The sequence below is a fragment of the Manis pentadactyla genome, chromosome 18 (assembly GCF_030020395.1).
Source record: "Manis pentadactyla isolate mManPen7 chromosome 18, mManPen7.hap1, whole genome shotgun sequence".
NCBI lineage: Eukaryota > Metazoa > Chordata > Mammalia > Pholidota > Manidae > Manis > Manis pentadactyla.
In genome coordinates this window covers 2,176,957-2,184,335 of record NC_080036.1, presented here as the reverse complement: position 1 = coordinate 2,184,335, position 7,379 = coordinate 2,176,957, and positions in this window count along the sequence as shown.

Genomic DNA, 7,379 nt, shown 5'->3' with positions numbered 1-7,379 from the left:
GCAACACGCCAGGAGCAGGTCGCATCTGCGGAGGCGGCTCGGCACTGCCGGTGGCGACGGGGAGGCGGGTCGTGGGGGTGCGCGTTCACACCAAGGGCGGAGCGGGCACAAGTCCAGACGGGGGCCTCGGGGCACGGCCGGGCGACCGGGTAAAGCGGGCGCGGGATCCCACCGCCCCACGCACGAGGGCGGTCCCGCACCGCCCAGGATGCCAGCAGCCCCCTCCGAGGCTCCCGCCGGACAGATCCCAACCACCACGAGGGCAAGGGCCCTGGGTTCTCATGTGAAGCGCCCACTGCAGCAGCAGCAGCAGCAGCAGGGCGGCGAGTGCCGGGCCTTACTCGCCGCCCTGCCCGTCTTCTCTCCACCCATCCGGGCGGGCCCACTCCAGGACCGCGGCCCCAGGGAGACGCCCCCGAGCGAGGCGGCTCCTGCTTATTACACCACGTACCTGCCGAAAGCACCGCTGCTGCCCGTTGCAGCTCGGGACGCGGAGCCGCTCGCAGCGGGGTGGGGCGGAGGCTCGGGGACCCGGGCCCCGTCCTTCCTTCCTCCTTGCACCACACCACCGCGCCTGCCTCCACGCGTGCCGGACGCCCGGCCAAGGCCCGCGGGACCCTCCCCCGATTCCCAAGGGGGAGGCGCGGGCCGCGGTAGGCAAAGAGCGGCGCCCAGCTCCACCCCCACCTGCGGTAGGTAGGGGTGGAGGCCGGCGGACTCCCTCACCACGGGGGGTGGCAGGGAGCTCTGCCCACTACGCGCAGAAAAGGAGGGGCAGCGGCTGGGGGGTCCGGTACCCCAAGGCACCCTCTCGGATCGCTAGAGAAGGCTTTTCTCACCGAGGGCGTATCGCTCCCCGACCCACCAGAGCACCACGGCTCGGACCCACACACGCGCCGGCCTGACACGAGAAGGGCCAAGGCGGTGTCGGTGGCTTTTTCTCACGAGGGCGTGGAGTGAGGAGACGAGGAGACGTGGAGGCGGGGGGGGGTCTGCGGTAGGGGTAAAAACAAAAAAAAATAAAATAGTGGGGAAAAAAGAAAAAAAAAAAGGCAGCACAGGCCGACGGCATGAGCGGTCACTCACGGCTGGGGGCCACGAGCTTGTGCCTGTGGGCCTCAGGCTCGCCCTTTTGCCTCCCTGTTCTCGCGTGCCACTGGAGGCGCACAGCGGCAACTCATCAAACAAAGCACGCCAGAGAGCTAACAAAAGGAGCCAGTGAGACGGTAGCCTGGCCAAGACGGCCACGGCACCCCCGCGTCCTTGGCTCGGCCCACCGCAGCAGTCACACGCCCACGCGTCTCGCCAGCGCACCAGCCCCGACGGGGACGGCGCCCGACGGAGTCGGCCCCCCCGCGGCACGCGGGCGGGACCGACGAGGCACCCTATCCCCGGGCCGCACAAAACCCCCTTCCCCCCACACACCCCCACGGTGTGTGGTCGGGGAGGGGCACGGGCCGGGCGTGCCTCCCTTACCGCCTCGACCCCCCACTCGTTCACGGGAACTTCTGCAAGGCACTCACAACTCCACTCACTCCACTCCACCGCGGCAGCAAGCCGAGCAGGGGAAGCTTGCTGGGGGAAGGGAACGACACCGCCACTCGGCCTCAGGCACCTGACGGGCGACCTGGAGCGCTCCAGGAGCACCACAAGAGGACCGAGCAACACACGCCGGCGGGACCCGGGAGAAGGGCTCGCCGCGTGGCGGCGTGGCGGCCTCCCTCCCCTACCACGGGAGAGAGGCCCGCCCGCCAGGACACGGCCCACAGGCCAACGCGAGGGTGTCCGCTGCGTCCAGGGACCCCGGGCCCGCCCACGCCGTGAGGCAGAGGGCGGGAGGACGAGATCGGGCCGGACTCCGCACGCCCCTGGCCTCTCTTCCTTTCTCACCCACACCACGCAGCCCAGCAGCAGATGTGGGGGCGTGGGCGGGGACAGGGCAGGAGGCGAGGGGCCCCGCGCGCGCACAGCGAGAAGAGCAGTCCCGTTCGCTCCGAACGTCTGTCCCTCGCTCCGGCGCGGTTCAGGCCCGGCCCAGGAGAGCGCGAGATCGCCACATCGATCAGGAGCACACGGGGACGACGCCCCCGCCGCGTGTGGGAGGAGGGCAGCCCGCCGAGGCCAGGAAACGACGACGGGGCCTGCTTCCCCCGGAGTCGGTGCAGTCGAGAGAACCCCACGCCAGACAAGCGCCCAACACACGAGGCACAGAGCCTCCAGGGTGGGTCGTGGGGGAGTCCATCACGACACAACCGCAGGCAGGCGGGGAGAGCACCACGCAGGGCAAGAGGACCCGGACACGCGCGCACGCGCACGTCTCCTCCTCCCCCGCCGCCCTTGGGTCACCAGGCACCGTGAGGGTGCGCACCCAGATCGGGACCTCCCTGGGCGCACGCGACAAGAGCCAGCGCACAGGCACACGCGGGTGGCGACCTCAGGGAATGCAGGAGCGGAGCCGGGCATCTATCCGGCCGCACACGCTCAAGAAGCCCGGAGCCGTGCCACGCACGTCCAAGAGAGGTCCCAGAGTCCCTCAGCGACAAGCACCGAGTGACAGGGTGTCAGCACCTCTCTGCAGGTACAATCGGACCGCCTCTCGAGAGAGGAATCACAGGGCCACCCCACGGACAGCGGGGTCCCCCCATGACGAGCGCGTGGCCTGTCCCCACCGGGCCCAATCCCCCCAGCATCACACCACTGTCACCAGGGCTCCAGGGCTCCCGGGGCCATCTGGTCGACCCTTGGGGGGGGGTTGGGAGGTTGAAGTGGGCTTGCGGGAAAGGGAGGGGGAGGGGGAGGGGTCAGACAGTCGGCGGGGCGCGGGTCGGTGGGTGACAGCAGGGAGGCCCGGGGACACGCGGCAGCGGCAGCGGAGTCGGGGTCGGGATCGGGATCGGGATCGCGATCACCCTTCCCTTTCCCAGCCGCCGGTCGGTCCCCACATCCGGGAGATAAGTCGGCGGGAGGGGAGGCCTTCAAAGAGACGAGACTTGTGTAAAAGAAAGGAAACAATGCCGGGCCGGCCGGGCCGGGCCGGTCCTTCCACACATACGGAATGGAGGGGCAAGGGGCCGTATCCCTCTCCCCCAAACGTGAGCGCCTACAACGAACGGATCCCACACGAGGGACTGCGGGCAGGCCCCTGGAGCCCCACGAGGACCACCCCGTACGCCACGGGGCCCAGCCCCACCTCCGGAGCCGGACGCCGAGCCGAGCGAGCGGAGCGGGGCGGGGCGGGGCGGGGCGGAGGCCCGGGCAGACGTGTGACACGCACGGAGGAGGGCCTGGCCACGGAGAAGGAACAGAAAGGGCGGCGCGGCACAGCGCGCGACCACCTCTCTCTCTCTCTCTCCTCCCTCTTGCGTCTACGTCTCCCTCTCCGCCGCAGCCGTCTCGGTCGGCCGGCGGGTGGGTAGGTGAGTGGGTCCCCGCGGGCGGAGGGACACCGGCGCTGGCTGCTAGTCGACCCGTTCGGGCGGCCTCCCAGGGCCCAGGCCACCAAGGGAGCGACCGAGCGTGCGTGGCGACAGTCACCACCCGAGAAAGCGAATCCGCGGCCCCAGTCTCCGGCGAGCGCAGAGCGCGCCGGCGTCCCGGCACGACCGGGCCTGCAGCGCCCGCTACCCGCGTCCTCCTGGAAGTCCGCCTCGGGGAACCGTGGCCACGTCCTGTCCCTTGCCCGGTGTCACCGCAGCTCGAGAGGGAACAGGCCGCATAAAAGCGGCCGGCAGGTGGCGCCCGACAACCGGCGCCGGTCGGTCCGTCAGCGGGACGGATCCGGATCGCAGGGCCGGCGAGAGCTCGCCACCGGCCGCCGTGAAGGTCCCCCATCCATCCGATCCCGGGCCGCCCCGGGGCTCCCACCCACCCACCCACCCGCACGTGAGGGTAAACACAAAGGGAGGAAGGAGGACACCCACCAACGGAAACTCATCCCATCCCACGCTCTCGCCTAGGAAGAAGGAATACCGTCAGAAATGGCCACCCACCCTGAAGTACAGGTTTCGGATACTATTTCGTCCTCTTAGAAAAGTAAATAAATAGAAAGGCAGTTCCCCGGTGGCGGTCGCCAATAGGTTCCTCACCACGGTATAAAGGTCATAACCAAGTGCGGGCAAAGGGGTCGGTTTGTGTGCATACCGAGGATCAGAGCCTAATTTGGCTACCTACCCAGAAAACGAATTAAGATACGACATGAAGAAAACTTCCACCGTCAACGTCCTCCTCTGCGAGAGTCATTCCAGAAGCGGATCGTCAGAAAACCTCAACAAAGATCCTGGCGGCGCCGTGGCAGCTGTCGCTGCCTTCATCCCGCCGCTTCCTGGCCTCGCCGTTGGAAGGAAGGAAGAAGGAGGTATCTAAGCGGGCCCGTGCGTACAGTCCAACAACGGACTTGACTGCATCGCTATTGTCGGAACTCAACCCACAATCAGGAGGAGTGCAAGCCGCAGCGCTCCAAAGTCGTGAGACTGTAGACTATCTACCGTGAAAAGAACATAATGGGATGTGGACCGTTCCCAGGGATGCGCCGTGTGTTTTCTTTCATTCGTCTGATTTCTCTCAAACCGTTCACGTGCAGTTAGACAATATCCATCCTGTGATGGATAAGTTTTCACCAATGCCTAGGGGGTAGGTACCTCGCTGGTTTTCTGGGTTTCACCGGACAGGGCCGGTAACCGTAGGTCTGCTTTCGCCCTGTGTCCGTATTCCCATTCTGTGAAGGTGCGAACTCGCCGTCTGATCAGCCGCAGTCTGCTAAAACCTACATACACAGGCTTTTAGGTTACTCTACAAGAAGTTATGTCAGAGAGAGAATCCATCTTCCCGTGTTCTCTCCCGTCTGCTATACCTCTATAGCTTTTCTTCTTCCTTTCCTTCCTAATGACAGCCCTTTCGTAGAATCCGTGCCTCATATCGAAAATCACCGAGTAGCGTCCTCCTTTCCGAGCGGTAAAGATACCTCAAGACAAAGGCCGGGCACAGAAGCCACAGGGCACACATCTGCAAAGAAGCCAAAAAGCTAATAACCCCTTTCAAAGAATACGGCTCCTCTCTCACTCACCGACTTCACAGTTGCCCGTATGGCCCCGGAAGACGGCGGCGGCGGGTTAGCCAGAGACGGGTAAGATTCCTCACGGGAGGAACAACCTATAAGGCAGGCACAGGTCGCAGGGGGGCGCCATCAGGCGAGAAACTGGGGATCCACGGAGGTGAGGCTTAGAGCCTCCCCCCCACCCCACCCCCCGACCCCCCGCCGTTTGGAGAGGAATCTTCTGCGTCCGTGGATGTTCTGTGCCCCTTGTCTAGCTCGGATTAATACTCAGTCTACAGGCACAGACCTGATCGTCTACATTCGCCCTCCCTCTGACAGCACTAAACTATGTCTCCTGCCTTCGTCCTGCATCTACCGACCACTTCAGCATTTTATTAAAAACTGAAAATAAAAAGTAAGGAAGGGAGAGACATGTGGGATTCACATATAAATCGAGTATAAAAATCAATCGAAACCATCATAGCCGACTGGACGGTTGAGAGTTCACCAGGCGTGATCAAAACCGAACGCGTCCGTGATAACGACTGCCCTTAGCCACCGTTCACCAGGTAAGAACTTAGTCACTGGGTAAGAACTAGGTCACCGTGGAACACCTTGTTCGTCATGCTGCAGAAGATGGGAGACCCTCGAGGATGAGGCTGGGGCTTGATGGATGACTGCGCATCGAGTCCCCTCCACAGAATGTTACCGCTGTTAACAACCATCCGATCGACACATAGGAGAGGTGCCCTCTCAAAAAAATAAGAAGAATAAAAAATAAAAAATAAACACTGATCAGTGAGCAAAACACTCTCTGTAAGGCCATTCTTTAAATATTGAGGCTCCTGAAGACATGCTGACGGTTCCCTGCCAGACGTAATCGTACAACTAGAGCCAGTGCAAGAGGAAAGGTGAAATAGGAACTTCTCAGGACCAGAATGGTCGGAGCTGAACCCGGAAACAGCTATCGTCTGAATATATGCTAAGATGATCTCCCGAGAGAGAGCAGCATTCACGTAGCAGACGGCATTAGCAACGCAGCACGTGTGCAACACTTGGTAGGACGACAGATGACCGAGACTTGGTTTACTTGAAGAGCGTGGCATGACCATACGTACCCCTGATAAGCTCAGCTTCCGGTGGTGGTTGGAGATGGCGTTCCCAACAAATCTAGGGCAGAAGCAGCCGTCTAGGAATCCCAGATCCCGCCTTGGGGCGGGGAGAAGACTTGACTGTTCCTTGGGATGGTGTAAGAACGAGTTCTTGGAAGCTCGGAAAGAGCGCCCCGTGTAAGCCGGTGAGCCAGCGAGGCTGTGAGCTCAAATCCCAAAGGAAACCACCTTCTTAACCAGGGCAGTATCGCGAGTAACAGTTTTTGGCGAAAGGCTTGGGTTAAGGAGGTTGGATGGATGGTAGGGGGGGGAGAACTCGGAGGGAGATGGTGGAGAAAAGAGCCGTTTCCAGAATCTGTGTCACAACGGGAAACTGAGGGGGGGTCGGGGCTGCCAGGGTGGGAATTGGGGGTAGCGAGGGGTGTGTCATCGAGTGGGTTTGCAGGTGCGCTAAATTAAAAAGACATTTTTCGACAGGCTGTCACCGTACACGTGCAGAAAGTCCATTTCCCCTCTTCGTTCCTTTTGCTCCTGTCAGCTTCTAAACCCTCAACTCTCCTGAATATCGAGAGCTCACCTTCCACCTTACATCACAGACAGTGCTTCAGCCATCAGTTTGCAAGCTCTCTCCTCTGGGACCTCTCAGATTTCTGCAGGTGAGCTGAGGGACACAGAGACCCTGTCCTCGGGGACATCATTACACGGTTTTGTCCCCCTACCTCCAGAACCGGTGTAATGACTGAATCCTTCTCTCACCCACACTCGAAAGAGGTCTAACTCCTGGGAGGACTCACACGTTCAGCTCGCCTTTCCGGCGCAGGCCAAGTTGGAACTGAGTTCACCTGCAGCTGGTGTGACAGCCAACGTGCCGTGTAGGTAAGTTATCACTTTTATGCTCTTCTTTTTTGGTCCACTTGGGCTCTCACTGACCTGGCATGCCACGTGGCCCTCTCCCTGCAACGCTGCTTAATGAGGAGAGAGAGCTAAGGCAGGAAGGAGCAAAAGAAGCTAAACTGTGCACCAGCTCCGTGACACGGTACCTCAAGAGGGCATTTTAGTAAGTCTGTATCATAGCACAGTAAATTATCTCTCTGAACGAACTTGAGGGAAACAAGTGCATTCCCTCCACTCCATAGGTCCTCAGCATCGAGTCCCCTCCACAGAATTTTATTGCTGTTAACAACCATTTGATCAATACATAGGAGAGGTGCCCTCTCAAAAAAAAAAAAAAAAAA